General features: G+C 45.2%; 3 long non-coding RNA genes across 3 annotated transcripts; 2 read left to right on the top strand and 1 right to left on the bottom strand.

Annotated features, from left to right (window-relative positions):
• Positions 1–3,840: 3,840 nt before the first annotated feature.
• Positions 3,841–5,586, top strand: LOC146767466 (uncharacterized). Its single transcript, XR_014955902.1, has 3 exons — positions 3,841–4,332; positions 4,411–4,859; positions 4,940–5,586. It is a non-coding gene; the product is annotated as an uncharacterized LOC146767466 (long non-coding RNA).
• A 2,258-nt stretch (positions 5,587–7,844) lies between these two features.
• On the bottom strand, positions 7,845–12,596 carry LOC146767465 (uncharacterized). The gene is made up of 3 exons (XR_014955899.1): positions 10,692–12,596; positions 9,303–9,434; positions 7,845–9,211 (listed from the first exon to the last, which is right to left on the bottom strand). It is a non-coding gene; the product is annotated as an uncharacterized LOC146767465 (long non-coding RNA).
• Positions 11,655–13,706, top strand: LOC146767464 (uncharacterized). Its single transcript, XR_014955901.1, has 2 exons — positions 11,655–11,794; positions 13,052–13,706. It is a non-coding gene; the product is annotated as an uncharacterized LOC146767464 (long non-coding RNA).
• Positions 13,707–17,335: the final 3,629 nt, after the last annotated feature.

The following is a 17,335-nucleotide window of genomic DNA, read 5'->3' as shown; positions in this document are numbered from 1 at the left end:
TTGAGTTAGGAATAATTTTTTGTTGTTGTTACTGTATTTATTTTTTTTTTTGTTTCAGTTTGATGTATTTGTTGGTTGCTTTTTATTAGTGTTTTTTTTTAGGAACTTGTGTATTTATACGGTGGATTTTTTTAGGTAGTTATTTATGTGGGTGCTTCTCTTTTTATTGTCTAGTGGTTTAGGTTTTTGTTAATCTCCTTTATTACTTTGATTTTTAAAGCTAACTTAGCAGAATACTGGTTACTCTTTGAGTTAGTGTAGAGGTACGGTTTTAATTTTTAGCAGCTTTCAGGGTCTGTTGTATGGTTTGAAGTTTAGTAAGTTGGTTGGACTTCTTTTTCTAGTGGGTTTTGTGATTTGTTTTGTGGGTTTCTCTAGGGCTGATTTTTATTTTTGTTTCATTTTTGTGATGTGTCTCACTGACAACTGTTAGTGAAAAGAGTGTAGTGTGGGGTTGTTTTTGCTGGTAGTTAGTTCTATGGTGGTGTATTTTTAGTCTCTGTTGTTTGTTTTTGGGTTTCTTTTGTTAAAGTTTTCATTTTGGGGTTAATTTTTAATTATTTTTAAGGCTTTAGGGCGATTGAGATTTTTTTATATGGATGTCCTGTATGATAACAGTTAATTTATTTGCTTTATGTGGCATTGATGGCAGGGTAGAGGACATTTTTGTATAGAATGTGTATTTTAATCATAGTACTAAAATAATACCATGGTAAGAGGGGCTGTGTTTTATTGTTTGTTTCTGAGGTGGTTTGGCATTTTCTTGTAGGTTGGGGTTTTTTTTTGTTGGCTCGTGGAGCCATTCTGGCTGTTTTTGATGAAATTGGTGGGACTTTGATGCTTTTTGATTTTGCTTTTTTTTTTTTTTTTTTTTTTTGTGGTGTAATAGTCTTTTAGAAGAATTTGGATGATTTTAAAAGTATTTTTGTTATACTTTTCATCTAATGTTGCTGGATTATTACAGATGTTTTGGAGCTTTATTTTTTTAAGTTTCATTTGGATGAATTTATGCTGGATGGTAGGACTGTGTTCTTATTTTTGGGGCAGTTGGTTGTAGATGTATTGTATGTTTTTCAAGTGAAGGTAAATCAAGGTTTGTATTTGGTTGTTAGAGGAATAGAGAAAAATGTTTTGGTGATGTTAACAGTGGTGTGTTTTTTTGGGGTTTTTGATTTATAGTAAGTCTGGTACGGTAGTGTTTAATGGTGGAGTTCTTTAAGGTATGATAGTTTATAGTTAATTCTTATTGGTTTTAGATTTGTGTGTAAGTTAGAGGAGGTTATTGAAGGGTAAGCGGGTGTTTTAGATGAGTTTTAGTGTTTCAGTTGATAGGGCATTTTTTGGATGGGAGTTAGAGTATTTTGAGTTGTTTGGTGTCGCTGGTGATGTATTGTTGAGGTGGTAAGGAGTATTTGTTGGGTTTTTTTAAAGAAGGTTTATTGTAGATAGTTTTAGATAGTTGTGGTGGGTTGCTTGATTGTTTTATGTTTTTTAGCCTTTTTGTAGTTATTTGAAATATGTTAGAGTTTTTTGGGTTTATTGAAATACTTGATTTTGAGGAAGTTCCTATTTAGAATGTATGAATTTTTTTGGCTTAAAATAAAAAATTTATATTCTAGTTATAGTGAGGATTATTTTTTTTTTCTTTTCTTACTGCTATATTTTGTGATATTTGTGTTAGGTAGTAGTAGGGATAGCTTTACTTTTATACGTTGAAACGAGGGTAGTGCATACTGGTGTTCATAAAGGTTTAATATTTTTATGGTTCTGATGTGTTAGGTTAACGAATTTATAACGTTTACAAGACTTTTTTTTGTTTTTATTTCAATACAGGCAGGGTTTTCTTAGTTTTCAGGATTTGTTTGGCATAGATTTTAGAGGTGTAATTGAGGGGATAGGACAGGGTGTCTCTGTTAATCTATTTGGCAATTTGGATACTGGGTAAATAAAATTAATATTTTGGTAGAATTTTGGGGTTTTGTTAGTTTAATTATTTATGAATTTGTGTGCCTGCAGCTGTAGTGTCTCTGCTGCAACTCTCAGTATCCATTCATGTTTGTGTGTGTTAGGCAGTCCACTCGTGTACCAGCGAGTCCCCCCTGCAAGCGGCCGCAGAGCCGCTCCTTCGCTCTCCTGGGAATTCGGGGAGCGGCACGCGGCTCTGCGACGAAGCCTTGATCTTTGTCACTTGGAGGTGGCACCAGGGAGCCTCAGGAGCGGCCGAGGAGTTGCTGTAAGTGGGGGAACTACTAGTGAGGGGGACCAGGGTCCACTCGAGTTTTGGGAACGCCACCTCACCTCGCCTGCTCTTCAGCCAGGCAGACCCTGCCAGGAGGGCGTGGGCGAAGCGTGCGGCCCGAGGAGCCCGGCGTTCTCAGGAGAATAATGGTGAGCAGCAGAATTGCTGAGTTGTGGCTGCTGTGCGGCTGAGATCGTGCAGTGATGTTTGGTGTTCTCGATTGTAGCTGAGCACGGGACCACAGCCCGGTGACCATAGGATATTCCCCGCAGGCAAGGCTGCCTCCATTGCCACGCGACGTGGATTCTCATCCCCAGATGCCAGAGAGATAAGTGGAGGGCTAAGGCCCACAGTGGGGGTGAAAGTGGGGTGCTGGGAGGGCCTTTCGAATGAGCTTTGGGAGTGGGGATGTGCAAGAAGCATCTCCTAAGGCCATCTAAAGACAAAAAGTGTCTGTTTTGATCACAGTGCTGAGGTGCTCAGGGCAGAGCAGTTCTGGTGTGTGTCCTGTCACTTGTCTCTGGTGCACTCTGTGTTCTTTGGGTCTCTCGGTCCTTTCTTCTCCTCAAAAGCTCTCTCTCCCTGTCCTGTGTCGTGGGTGTCTGCACGTATCTGTCCCACAACTGCTCTGCCCTGCTGCATAGCCTGTAATAGCACAAGTCCTGGGGACTTGAAATTTGTAATGCAGGGTGTAGTTGGGCTCTGGATTATATGGGGAGATTGACATAACATGTTTGGTGCTGTTAAGTTGTCCTGCAGCCATTTGACACTAGTCCTAACTTCCTTTCAGGTGCTGACAACTCCAATCAGTGGCAGAGAGCCCCAGTCCTGGGTGAGGGTGTTGCCATGATCAGGTCAGTCATTGTTTGCACTTGCAGGAGCAGCCTAAATGGTGACCGTGTTACAGCAGTGTTCTTTGCCTTTATTTTTAGAAGGTCCAGGCAGATAGCAGCAGTCAAGGCCCATTGTGCTAGGTGAGCAGTGGACCAAAGCAGTTGTTTTTGCTCAGCTTTTAGTTTTTGGTGGAACTATAAGCATCCACTGTTGTTTGTGTGCTTTAGGGAATCCACTCAGAGTACTCATACCTCTGTCTCCACCTGGCTGATGGACCGGGTTTCATGCACGTGTGGTCTTGCCAGAAGCATTACAGGACCCTGTGACAGAGCCTTCCAATTTTGCATTTCAAGGTCCCCTCCTGGTAACCCACAGGAATGGGCAAGGAGTTGCGGTGAGGCAGGGAAGTGGAGCGAGGGTACCCTCAAGTTGCAGCAGTGCCATGTCACCTTGTCTGCCCTTAACCTAGGTGTGCCTTGAGATGACTGTGTCAGAATCCAAGCACGCCTGAGGTGTGTGGCCCGATACTTCTTGGGAGACGGTGAGTAGCAGAATTGTCAGGTTCTGCCCCATGTGCTGTTAAGGTAGTGCACTGACATTTGGTTTTCTTTCTCTTGGCAGAGCAAGAGATAACAGCCTGGTGACAACTGGAACTTCCCAGACAGGCAGGAGGCCTCATTCTGCACCTGATGGGGATTTGTATCCCCAGATATGTGCAAGATAAGTGGAGGGCTACCACCCACAGAGGGGATGGAAGAAAGGTGCCGGGTTGGGACTCCCCAGGAGGGGTTTTTGAGTCAGTTTTGGAGATGGGGATATCTAAGAAGTGTCTCCTAAGGCCACCTAAAGGGAAAGTGTCTGTTTTGATCAAAGTGCTGAGGTGCTCAGGGCAGGGCAGTTCTGGTGTGTGTCCCGCCACTTGTCTCTGGTGCACTCTGTGTTCTTTGGGTCTCTCGGTCCTTTCTTCTCCTCAAAAGCTCTCTCTCCCTGTCCTGTGTCACGGGTGTCTGCACGTATTTGTCCCACAACTGCTCTGTCTTCTGCATAGCCTGTAATAGCACAAGTCCTGGGGACTTGAAATTTGTAATGCAGGGTGTCGTTGGGCTCTAGATTGTATCAGGAGATTGCCTTAATATGTTTTGTGATGCTAATTTGTCCTGCAGCCATTTGACACTAGTCCTAACTTCCTTTCAACTTGCTGACAACTCCAATCAGTGGCAGAGAGCCCCAGTCTTGTGTGAGGATTTTCCCATGATCAGGTCAGTCATTGTTTGCATTTGCAGGGGCAGCCTAAATGGTGACTGTGTTACAGCAGTGTTCTTTGCCTTTATTTTTAGGAGGTCCAGACAGGTAGCAGCAGTCAAGGCCAAGTGTGCCAGGTGAGCAGTGGACAGAAACAGTTGGTTTTGCTCAGGTCTCAATTTTTGGTGCAATTCTAAGCATTCATTCTTGATTGTGTGCTTTAGGGAATCAACTCGGAGTGTGCATACCTCCGTTACTAACTGGCTGATGGACCAGGTTTCATGCACTTTGGATCTCGCTGGAAGCATTACAGGACCCTGTGATGGAGCCTTCCAATCCTGCATTTCAAGGTCCCATCCTGGTAGCCCTGAGGAATGGCCAAGGTGTTGCAGTGAGTCGGGGAGGAATGAGATTCCACTGGTGTTTCAGCAATGCCATGTCACCTTGTCTGCCCTTAACCCAGGTGTCCCCTGCGATGACGGTGTCAGAATCCAAGCACGCCCAAAGCGTGAGGGCCAAGAACCCGGGCATTCTGAGGAGGATGGTGAGTAGCAGATTTACCAGGTTTTGGCCGATGTGCTGTTCAGATTGTGCACTGATGTTTAGTTTTCTTTCCCTTGGCAGACCAAGAGGTGACAGCTGGAACTTACCAGACAGGGAGACGGCGTTCTTCTGCACCCAACAGGGATTTGCATCCCCAGATATGTGCAAGATAAGTGGAGGGTTATGACCCACAGAGAGGCGTGATAAGCGAGGTGCCAGGTTGGGACTCCCCAGGAGGGGTTTTTCAGTCAGTTTGGAATTGGGGATGTCCAAGAAGTGTCTCCTTAGACCATCTAAAGGTGAAAAGTGTCTGTTTTGATCTTAGTGCTGAGGCATGCAGGGCAGAGCAGTTCTGATGTGTGTCCTGTCACATGTCTCTGGTGTCCTCTGTGTTGTTTGGGTCTCTCGGTCCTTGCAGATATTCTTCTCATCAAGAGCTCTCTCTCCCTGTCCTGTCCCCTGGTTTGTCACATCCTGTCCTGTGTCACGGGTGTCTGCACATATTTTTCCCACAGCTGCTCTGCCCTGCTGCACAGCCTGTAATAGCACAAGTCCTGGGGACTTGGAATTTGTAATTTGCAGGGTGTAGTTGGGCTCTAGATTGTATGAGGAGATTGACACAACATGTTTGGTGCTGTTAAGTTGTCCTGCAGCCATTTGACACTAGTCCTAACTTCCTTTCAGGTGCTGACAACTCCAATCAGTGGCAGAGAGCCCCAGTCCTGGGTGAGGGTGTTGCCATGATCAGGTCAGTCATTGTCTGCACTTGCAGGAGCAGCCTAAATGGTGACCGTGTTACAGCAGTGTTCTTTGCCTTTATTTTTAGAAGGTCCAGGCAGATAGCAGCAGTCAAGGCCCATTGTGCTAGGTGAGCAGTGGACCAAAGCAGTTGTTTTTGCTCAGCTTTTAGTTTTTGGTGGAACTATAAGCATCCACTGTTGTTTGTGTGCTTTAGGGAATCCACTCAGAGTACTCATACCTCTGTCTCCACCTGGCTGATGGACCGGGTTTCATGCACGTGTGGTCTTGCCAGAAGCATTACAGGACCCTGTGACAGAGCCTTCCAATTTTGCATTTCAAGGTCCCCTCCTGGTAACCCACAGGAATGGGCAAGGAGTTGCGGTGAGGCAGGGAAGAGGAGCGAGGGTACCCTCAAGTTGCAGCAGTGCCATGTCACCTTGTCTGCCCTTAACCTAGGTGTGCCTTGAGATGACGGTGTCAGAATCCAAGCACGCCTGAGGTGTGTGGCCCGATACTTCTTGGGAGACGGTGAGTAGCAGAATTGTCAGGTTCTGCCCCATGTGCTGTTAAGGTAGTGCACTGACATTTGGTTTTCTTTCTCTTGGCAGAGCAAGAGATAACAGCCTGGTGACAACTGGAACTTCCCAGACAGGCAGGAGGCCTCGTTCTGCACCTGATGGGGATTTGTATCCCCAGATATGTGCAAGATAAGTGGAGGGCTACCACCCACAGAGGGGATGGAAGAGAGGTGCCGGGTTGGGACTCCCCAGGAGGGGTTTTTGAGTCAGTTTTGGAGATGGGGATGTCCAAGAAGTGTCTCCTAAGGCCACCTAAAGGGAAAGTGTCTGTTTTGATCAAAGTGCTGAGGTGTGCAGGGCAGAGAAGTTCTGGTGTGTGTCCTGTCACTTGTCTCTGGTGCACTCTGTGTTCTTTGGGTCTCTCGGTCCTTTCTTCTCCTCAAAAGCTCTCTCTCCCTGTCCTGTGTCACGGGTGTCTGCACGTATTTGTCCCACAACTGCTCTGCCCTGCTGCATAGCCTGTAATAGCACAAGTCCTGGGGACTTGAAATTTGTTATGCAGGGTGTAGTTGGGCTCTGGATTATATGGGGAGATTGACATAATATGTTTGGTGCTGTTAAGTTGTCCTGCAGCCTTTTGACACTAGTCCTAACTTCCTTTCAGGTGCTGACAACTCCAATCAGTGGCAGAGAGCCCCAGTCCTGGGTGAGGGTTTTCCCATGATCAGGTCAGTCATTGTTTGCATTTGCAGGGGCAGCTTAAAGGGTGACCGTGTTACAGCTGTGTTCTTTGCCTTTATTTTTAGGAGCTCCAGGCAGTTAGCAGCAGTCAAGGCCAAGTGTGCCAGGTGAGCAGTGGACAAAAGCAGTTGTTCTTGCTCAGGTTTCAGGTTTTGGTGCAATTGTAAGCATCCATTGTTGTTTGTGTGCTTTAGGGAATCCACTCAGCGTATGCCAAGCCCTTGTCACCAACAGCTGATGGCCTGGATTTTCTGTGCTTGTGAGCTCTTGGGAAGTATTGCAGGACTCTGTGATGAAGCCTTGAAATTTTGTATTTCAAGATTGCATCAGGGTTGCCTTTGGCAATGGCTGAGAAGTTGCGGTGAGTCGCCGAGGTAGGGAGGGGGAGCCAAGGTCCACTCGTGTTTCAGCAATGCCGAGTCACTTTGTCTCTTCTTAACCCAGGCAGACCCTGCGATGATGGTGGCAGCCTCCGAGCCTGGCCAAAGTGTGTGACCCGAGCATTCTCTGGAGAATGGTGAGTAGCAGGATTGCTGGGTTTTGTCCATTGTGCAGCTAAGATCATGCAGTGATGTTTGGTGTTCTCGATTGTAGCTGAGCACGGGACCACAGCCCGGTGACCATAGGACATTCCCCGCAGGCGAGGCAGCCTCCATTGGCACGCGACATGGATTCTCATCCCCAGATGCCAGAGAGATAAGTGGAGGGCTAAGGCCCACAGATGGGGTGAAAGCGGGGTGCTGGGAGGGCCTTTAGGATCAGCTTTGGGGGCAGGAATGTGCAAGAAGCATCCCCTTAGGCCAGCTAAAGGGAAAGTGTCTGTTTTGATCACAGTGCTGAGGTGCTCAGGGCAGAGCAGTTCTGGTGTGTGTCCTGTCACTTGTCTCTGGTGCACTCTGTGTTCTTTGGGTCTCTCGGTCCTTTCTTCTCCTCAAAAGCTCTCTCTCCCTGTCCTGTGTCACGGGTGTCTGCACGTATTCGTTCCACAACTGCTCTGCCCTGCTGCATAGCCTGTAATAGCACAAGTCCTGGGGACTTGAAATTTGTAATGCAGGGTGTAGTTGGGCTCTAGATTGTATCAGGAGATTGACGTAACATGTTTGGTGATGCTTAGTTGTCCTCCTTCTGCCAGGCCCTGAAGGACTCCCCCTTCCCCCCCAGATCTTCATTGGGAAATCCCCCTGACCCCTGCGACCCCCCAAAACGATCCCCCAGGGATCCACCTTGAACTCTCTGGGACCCCCTGAATAGTCCCCAGGGATCCCTGAGAATCCCCAGTGGCCCCCAGGACACCCTGGGCCGCCTCCCCAGACCCGCTGGGGCCCCTCCCGGTGTGACAATTGAGAGACCCCCTCAAGCACTCCATGCCCCCCTTCCGGAATCCATCTGGGACCTCCAACCCCCAGAGTGGCACCCCTGGGACCCCCACATCCCTTCCCGCCCTCCCCGAGAACCCTCAGAGCCTTCCCATAGTGGCAATAAAGGCTCAAAGCAGTTACAGAACCACTTCTACTGTGTCCAGTACCTGCACTGGGAACACTGGGAGGGACACTGGGAAAATCAGGAGGGAAGCGGGAACATTGGGTAGCACACTGGGAGGGAACTGGGGCAGCTGGGAGGACTCGGGGACTCCTGGAAGCGATCTGCCATGGAAAAGGAGACAAAGGGAGCTGATGTCATCCCAGAGCCACAGGATATTCCATACTGAGACCCCGGGGCCACCCAGGACCACGGCAAGGGCAGCCAGGCCAAGAGCCGGGGGCAGCTTTGGTGTGGGAGGCATCTGGCATCCCATTCGGAATTTCAGGAGGCCCAGTGGTGGGCACAGGGCCATGAGCACAGACAGCGGTCCTTTTACCTGGGAAAGAAAACTCGCCAGTCCAGGTTCCTGATGTCAGTTTGTAGGGCTCCCTTGGGACTCTCAGGGCAGCACAAGTTTGAGGCGGGGACAGCTTTGGTCTGGGATACGTTCTTTGATATTTGGATTTTGTGAAGTCAGGGGCCAGCTGAGGGCCAGGGGCACCTGGGCACATACTCTGGCCCTTTTCCATGGGAAAGAAAACTCACCAGTCCTGGTTCCTGATGTCAATTTGCAAGTTGTACTTGGGATCTTCAAGGCAACTCCTCATCGACATGAGGGCAGCTTGGGTCCACAACACCTCCTTCTTCATTCAGATTTTCAGGGGGCGGCCCTTCTTTCGGGGCCCCTGGCTCTTGGACTCTGTTGCTGGCCCTATTCTCTGTGAAACACGGCTCACCCTCTACACTTCCTGATGTTGGTTTCGAGGAGGTGCTTGTCTCTTCCAGGGCAGGCAGAACTCTTGCTGGCAGCAGTTTTGCTCCAGGATTAATCCTGTGCCATTCAGAACGAAAAGATGTTGAAAGTCACTTGGGGCCACAGACCTCGTGACCTGACCTCTGCCCTTTTTCCCTGTAAAACCAACCTCACCCTCCCTGTGTGTTGATGTCTGTTCACTCAAGGCGTGCTGCTCTCCAAGGGCTGCGGGAGTTTCTGGTGTCGGCAGGTGTGGTCTGTGAGAAATCATTCGCTGTTTGCAATTTTGGAAGCGCAATTCCTGTTTGGCCAGGGGAAAGACTGTTAATTATCTTTGAAATGAAAATCTGGCACCCCATTGTTTAAGGGTCTGGCAAGGGGCTGTGTAGGGGAGGGAACACCCCACAGGACCTTTCTTCACCTCATCCCTCACTCCTAGGTGTAGCAGCTCCCTGCGTGAGCAGCTGCTTTCAGTGCAGCTACCTGGGCACACCTGCCAGGAGCTATGGTCGGAACATCCAGCAGGGACCAGGGAGCAGCCGGACCCACCCAGGCACGGAGCATCCCTTGGAGAAAATGCCAAGGGAAGAGCCCTCTTGCCAAGGGGCAGCACCTGAGCAGGCCAGGCAGCATGTGGGGTTCCACGGGAGAGCTTTCAACTTTCCCCTTTTATTATGTCAGTCCTCCCCTAGAACCCCCAGACCTTCCACAGCACTCCCAGAAAAAAGAGGGGTTATGGAGAGAAAAGGGGTTTCAAGTATGGGAAAAAGCTTCCTTTTCCGTCATTTCTTGCGTTCAAATAATGAGGAAACGCACTTCCCCTGCAATTTTAATGGTCTCATTTGAAAGAGTCCCTGCCTTTTCTATGCTGTTAGGGGTGCTAATTGACAGGGAATCCCCATATTCCATTTTTTTCCAGTTTAAATAGAGGGGGAAAACCTTGACAGTGTCGTTTATGGGTTTGAATTAAGAGTAACCATTTTTGTTGTCCTAAGGCTTAAATTGAGGGGGAAGCCCAGCTATCTCTCTTTCTTAAGGGTTTGGATTGAGGGGAAAATCCCTCTGTCTTCATCACTGGAGAGATTTAAAGTGAGGAAAGCCTCTCTTTTCCCAGTATTCAAGGGATTAAATGAAAGGGCAGAAGCCATTTATTTGCCACGGTATCCATTTCAGTGGAGGTAAATTCCCCATTTCCTCATTTTAAGGGATTCACTTGAAGGAGGCTCTTTTAAAATGATTTTTCAGCATTTAAAACTACCTTTCAGGGCACTTCTTTCTGTGCCCTAGGACTAAGTACCTCAGAGAAAGGCAAGCCTAGCACATACTTAACCTTTATGCTGCCCAGGAGCCTATTATTTTTCTTATTTATAATGTAGTTAGTCCTAATTAGTAACCCCAAGAAGAAGACTTAGACTGTTCATATAATTAGTATTTTTCTCCACCCTTAGTCTCATGTTGAGCACTACTTAGTAGTCACTGAGGAATAATTATGTAAGTTAACAGCAAATTACCCAACTTATCTAGATATGCTGCCTAAAAACAAAGTTTTATTTCTTACCAGTTTTTTTGCCCTTTCGCTCCAAGTAGTTGTAGAAAAAAGAGCTGTCATTTCCCTGAAGAGTTTCCTTCTATATCCAGCCCTTTATTCCCCTTGAATTCAAGCCAGAGGAGCCGAACAGCTGCAGCTGCTCTGAGGGCTTTTCTACTCGGTGGGGTTTGCCCCTTCCCTTTTCCTGGGTGCCACGGGAATGAGCGGCGGGCCCAATCAGGGTATATTAACCCCAGCCTTTGCCAAGGGGCTTCATTCCCTCAGCCATTTCACACTAGTCCTAACTTCCTTTCAGATGCAGACAGTTCAGATCAGTGGCAGAGAGCCCCAGTCCTGGGTGAGGGTGCTGCCATGATCAGGTCAGTCATTGTTTGCATTTGCAGGGGAAGCCTAAAGGGTGACCGTGTTAGAGCAGTGTTCTTTGCCTTTATTTTTAGGAGGTCCAGGCAGATAGCAGCAGTCAAGGCCCTGTGTGCCAGGTGAGCAGTGGACAGAAGGAGTTGTTCTTGCTCAGGTTTCAGGTTTTGGTGCAATTGTAAGCATCCACTCTTGGTTACTTTGTTTTATTTTAGGCAGTCATCTTGCAAGATGTCTCTGGTCCGGATGTCTGGATGTCCAAGGCCAGGTGGGTGCAAGCGTAAGGTCTGGGTGGGTGTGCTTTTCAGGTCAGGGGGATGTTGTTTTCACAGTATCTCAGTGTGGGTTGTTTTGCTTTGTTTTTTTGCAGGTGCTGTCGCTGCCCTAGCTGTGTGAAGGAACAGAGGCGAGCGGGTGAGTTGGCATTTTGGCACAGTGACTCACAGGTGACCCTTATGCAGCAGCATGCTAAGTGTGTACCTTTTTGTTTTTCAGGTATCCTCCAGGCAGCTTGTGGAGTCAAATTAAGACTTCAGGTGAGCCGGGGCAGCGGTGTGTCGGAGTTTCGGGGATTCCTCTTTTCGTGGGCACTAGTTGCATTTTCTGTTTTGTCTTAGGTACCCTGAGGAGGAGCGTAGCTGAAGTTTGGAAACAGCAGCACCGAAGCTGATGCAGAGAACGTCTCGCCGTCCACATCCAACTGACATTGGATTCCATCCGGTTGTCTTGCAAAAGCCAAGTGCTGGGGCCAGTAGGTGGGAGATGGGGGGAAAACCTTTACTATCACAGGAGGCTATTTGATGTTAGCTTGGAGAATAGGCCCATAGTGGGACGGGCCCCTCGGGAGCAAAGGGAGAGGGTTTCTCCTCAGCCCCCCCAGAGTCTTCGCCGGGCAGGGCAGTTCCGATCCCTCTCTGGTTCTCGTGACGTTCGCATCGGCGGCCTTCTTTGACTCTTGACGTTGTCGTGGATCTTTTCACCATAGGAGCCCGCCTTCATGTCTGGAGCTATAGCTACAGTCACCCTGTAGTCATTTCTTCCTTCTCTAGGCCTACTGAGCTTCTTAGGCTTCCTCTTAAGTGCTTTGGCACTAACATCTTGAAAGGAGTTGCATGTCATCATCAAGTGCTACTGCCCTAGGGCTTTCTTTTCTTTGGCATCATCAGCCCATGGCTCATCTTGGGCTAGGAATCTTGGGTCCATAAGGTGAAATTGCCAGGCAGTTTCCACTTGTGTCCGTGTCACGTTGTCTGTGTCCGTGTCACGTTGTCTGTGTCATAGGCCTTTGTTACATCTCCATGCTTTAGCAACATCATTTTGTGCCGTATTGGCCATATTTTGCTCACGTACCTTCCCGGATATCAATTATTCTGGCATTTTTACATATTCACTTTTTGGGTCCGGACGATGTACACGAGATGTTCTCATCCATCTTCATTCTCAGTTTTGGTAGCCCTTCTCATGGACTTCCGTACGGAGCTTATTAGCCCCTCATCACCTGACCACAGTAGTTCCGTAGCATCTGCCTTCTCAAAGGATATAGGGCTCAAAAATTAGTCTTCTAGAGAATTATATCAAGTCCTCACTTATCTTGTATCTCTGTCAGCTTACGTTGTATGCACTTATGATGCACCTACCTGTGTCTGCTTCTATTGTATGTGCGTATGTTGCGCCTACCTATGTTAGCTTATATTGTTTGTGCTTACACTGTATGTACCTACGTTGGCTTATGTTGTTTGTGCTTATACTGTACGTACCTACGTTGGCTTATGTTGTTTGTGCTTATACTGTATGTACCTACGTTGGCTTATGTTGTATGCACCTCTGTTGTGGCAATTATGATCGGAGCTGCCTTGCCCGGGCAAGTAGTCACGCTCAGGTAGAGCAGTTATAAAGCTTTGCCGTTCATCTGTTCTCTACGGGGTTTGGGGTACAACACTGATGGGCCCAGAGTTGGTATAGCTCCTAGCTCTCAGATAGTCAGTCACTGACCGCCTCCCCTTGTCTCGTAGGTCCCCGGGTCCCTACAGAATTTCCTGGAATCTACCATTTGACATGGAGGTCCTGCGGTCAGAAGAAGCGTTTAAGCATATTCTTCAGTGCAGCGTTTCACGTAAGGGTGGCAGCCAGCGTGTCAGCAGAAGAATGTGTGAGAGTGTGACTGTCTGTGTCTGTCTGTGAGAGTTTGTGTGTGCTTGTGTCTGCAGCTGTGTGTGTGTGTGGAGCAGATACAACCTTGTGTGTATGGCCTTTGCCTTTCAGGGGGGGTTTTCATCAGGCAGGAGGATTTTTTGGGAGTCTCCGGAGCGAGTTGCCGTGAATGTGAGTTTGTGCGTAACGCGAAGGGGGCGTGCACGTCGGCGGAGCGTTTTGCGCCGTTTTTGTTCCGGGTGCGTCATAACAATAAAAGCGTTGTGGACTTTTCTGAAATGGAGACACGGTTATATTGTGTCGATATGTATTTGGCTTGTAGTACATTATATTGTTCTGTCTTTGCAGTTGTTCCTGTCTTTTGATGTATTTTGCTGTATGTAAATTGGACTTGTACTTGTGTGCCTAGGTATGATGTATTCTTTGTTGTATTTGTCTCTGTACTTGCATTTGTATGCATTGTTTCCCTGTGTATTGCTGAAGTTTAAGGGAATAAAGATTAATCAGCCCTAATAATGATGCCTCTTACCCTCTGCCCTGCCCACCATTCATCTCCTGTCTTTCTTTGGTGTGGTTGAGTCCTATCATTTTCACCCTTTTTCTCCCTTTGCCTCTTACTTTCCTCTTTAGTCTATTCCTCACTTTATCCTTCCATGTGTAACTCTTTGTCTCTGGCTGTGTTTTCCTTTGTTTCCATTTCTAACACATCTCTATGTTTCTCTAACCCTATTTCCTTCTCACCCTATTTTCTTCCATTCCTCTACATGTATTTCCCCATGTCTCTTTGTCTGTCTCTTTCAATCTAGGTTTCACTATGTTTTCTTCTTTTTTTTTTCTTTGTCAGCCTTTGTCTTTCTAACACTTGCTATCATTGTCTTTGTCTCTGACCCTTTTTCCTTTTCTGTCCAACTTTAACTTTTTTGTCTAACTCTCTATTTCTTTCTCTCTTGAACCCTACCTTGTGTTCAGTCTCTCCATTTGTTTTCCTGTAGGTTTTCAGCTCTATTTCTTCTTTTTCTTGTCTCTCTATTTGCTTTTCTCTTTCATTTCAAGAGCTTCCTTTTCTGTTTGTCTTTCACTCTTTTTCTCTTTACCCCACCTTTCTTTCCTCTTTCTCTGCCTTTCTCTTTCCAATCTGACTTTTTTGGTTTTTCTTTTTATCTCTGACTCTTATTTTTCTTGCTCTGTTTTCTTCTTACTCTCTCCTCTTCATTTTTTTTTTCTCACTCTCTCCTCTTTCTTCTCACTCTCTCCTCTTTCTTCTCACTCTCTCCTCTTTCTTCTCACTCTCTCCTCTTTCTTCTCCTTCTTCCTCCCTTCTCTTTTTCTTCCTCTTACTCTCTCCTCCTCTCTCCTCTTCTTCTTCCTCTTAGGCTAAATACTTGTATCAGACATTTTAAACAGGTCTTTTATACAGAAGTGAATACATTAAAAGAGAAAGGAAAAGAAAATAACTGGTAATATATTTCAAAAGTCAAACCAGTATTTAATTTCTGCATCAAGTATTGCAATCAAAGACACCTAAAAGATTCACCTTTCCATAAAATCAAGGTTTTAGTTAGTGAGATGGTGGTTTACTTATTTAGGTGGTTGTTTTTTGTCCTTCTAACAGCTTGTATTTTTAACTGTTCAGTCCATCAGCAGACAGACACCCTGTCCATCTTAACATAGGCTAAGATGGCCATAAAAATAGTGCAGGTGATGACATTGGTTAGCAACCTTTTCTTCTTCATCATCATCATCATCTCACATTAACAAAGAGAGACGAAAGGCACAAGGAATTCAAATTATTAGCTTTGAGAACTGAAATAAAAATCTTCTTTCCACAATTAGCCTACATATAGTGGCATTAGAAATACCACTTTAAGTTCTGAAAGTACTGGAAGGAATTTATACCCAAAGGATCCTAATTCTTTGGTAAGTCAAAGCTGCCATTTGTACCTGTGAACAGTATCACTTGGAGAAAATGCAACACTTAGGAAGAGTTTTAATTGTTTTTTTCATTACTTGACTCTGTCATTTTTTTCTGAAGTTTTTACAGCTTCTTGCATTCAAATGAAGGAAGATTAAGGCTGGATGGTTAAGGTTGTAATGCAGCATTTCAAAGTAATATTAGTGAAGATGGTACTAGAAACTGCATTGCTTAGAAACCTATTATTTCAATAATCCTTTCTCAGAACTTCACAAAGGTCCTTTTATTGTGTCTCTGATAAATAAAATGTGATTTCTATTTAGAAAGAATTAAGGTAGTGAAGACTAACTAGAGAAGAACATGCAACCTTATAGATACTGAGGCAAAAAATAAAGCAAAATGGTTAGTTGCTGGTTCCAACTGGTATTTTTAAGTCTGTACGGCTAAGCATCTCTATCTTATATTTGTGATCTTTCTGCAATTTTGTATTTATGGGGTTTATGCCTGTTCAGAGTAATTAGTGTTGTTTACATTAGAACAAATACTGAAATACAAAAAATGAAAAGTTATTGGCAAATGGGATACAGAGTAGCAAATCTGGAAATTAGACGCTGCTGATATTTATCTGTAATGAAATTTGGCATAGGACCAGCAATAGCCAGAAGTAGGTAGAATATCCTGTGATACAGCATCTGAAATTCATCAAAACCCCCCTCCAAATTACCTTCAGTATTGTAAAAGTTTCCATTCTTTTTATTATTTGTACTTTATTAGAGGCATCTTGTCAGTACTACTTTTTCTTAGCCTTATCCGGAGATGCTTTCTTATGTCTGACTCCTGAAAGCCTCTGTGCAGAACCAGAGTTCTGCAGAGCTTTTTCCCCTGTATTCCTTCCCTTTTCTGTCTTCCCAAAAGCTTTTGGGATTATGGCTTTTACACCATAATTTACTTAATTGCCTTTTCGTGTCAGATAATTCTTATGCATATAACATCTCATTTTTATCTACCTGCTTGGTATTGCTACAACATCAAAGAATTTATAAAATTATTCTTTGTTCTCTTATTAGATTTTTTGCTTTGTCCTTACAGAATCTTCTCTGATAAATAGAAGTGGTAGTGCTTTTTATTTACCGCCTTAATTTCCTGCAGTAAAAAAACACTCTATGTTCATTAATCATTCAACGACAAAGGATATTCTGTATTGGAGCCAAAATTGTATACATTTCTAAGCAACTACAGCATTTTGCTTTATTTTCTTAAATCTGTTTCAGAGCTTTGATCAAATTGCACTCTCCAATTGTTTTCCAAAGGGTGTAATAAGAGAAAAAAAATAACCATTTTTATAACGAAATTTCAAGCAAATAAAATCCTTAAAGGAAATTTGATTCTGTAAATGAGGACTAGGAAGAGGAAGGTCATAAGAAGTTACATCATCGGAGTTTAACCATCCCCTTAGCACACTGATCTAAAACAGGAAAAGCGTATGAAAAACTGCAGAGGTGTCTTCTGAGAAGGTATATGCACATTTCACATACTTCTTGTTCTGTATCTTTCTTCTAAACAGTGATTAAAGCAGCTCCCAGTACAGATCTGTAACAAATTCATGAGCAAATCTGATAAAACGTGTCTTTGAGTAAACTGTGAACCTAACCTGACAACTAAGATAAATAGTTTGTCAGTTGATCTAACCACACCATTCTTTTCTCCTGTATCTGGTTTCTTTTCTTCAGAATTAACCCAGTACTTTCTCCCCCATCGTGCTTTACAAACAACCTCCCTATCTGCTTTTTGTGCCCTATGAAGCCAAGAGGAGCAGTGATGCACAGGAACACTGAAACTCCAATGTCTGGTCAACTAAATCTGGATGATGCTCTTTAGGAGCAGCAGAATGATTTTTCTAACTGCAAAAACTGTTATAATACCACTTATTTAAACTTGATTTCCTGTTCACTTGTGAATTGATTATTTGACCTTAAATTGTTATGTTTTTTTTGACCATAAAGCCAGTTCTGATTTGCTGAGTTGATGCAGTAGAAAATACTTATATTTACATTGTTCAGCTGTTCGCAGGTAAAGTTGCATGATTCAATAGCCACTGGACATGCTGAGTTCTGACTGGCGTGTTAAAATTTTTCTAATATGTGGGAACTCAAAATGTCTCTCAGACATTTTTAGAGGTTCCAGGCCTTGGTCAGAGGCATTCTAGACCCTGGCAGACAGCTGAAAAACAGCT

Source organism: Lonchura striata, chromosome 5 (assembly GCF_050655825.1).
Source record: "Lonchura striata isolate lonStrDom1 chromosome 5, ASM5065582v1, whole genome shotgun sequence".
Classification (NCBI taxonomy): domain Eukaryota; kingdom Metazoa; phylum Chordata; class Aves; order Passeriformes; family Estrildidae; genus Lonchura; species Lonchura striata.
The sequence above is the reverse complement of the archived record's forward strand: the minus strand, read 5'-3'. Positions and strand labels throughout refer to the sequence as shown.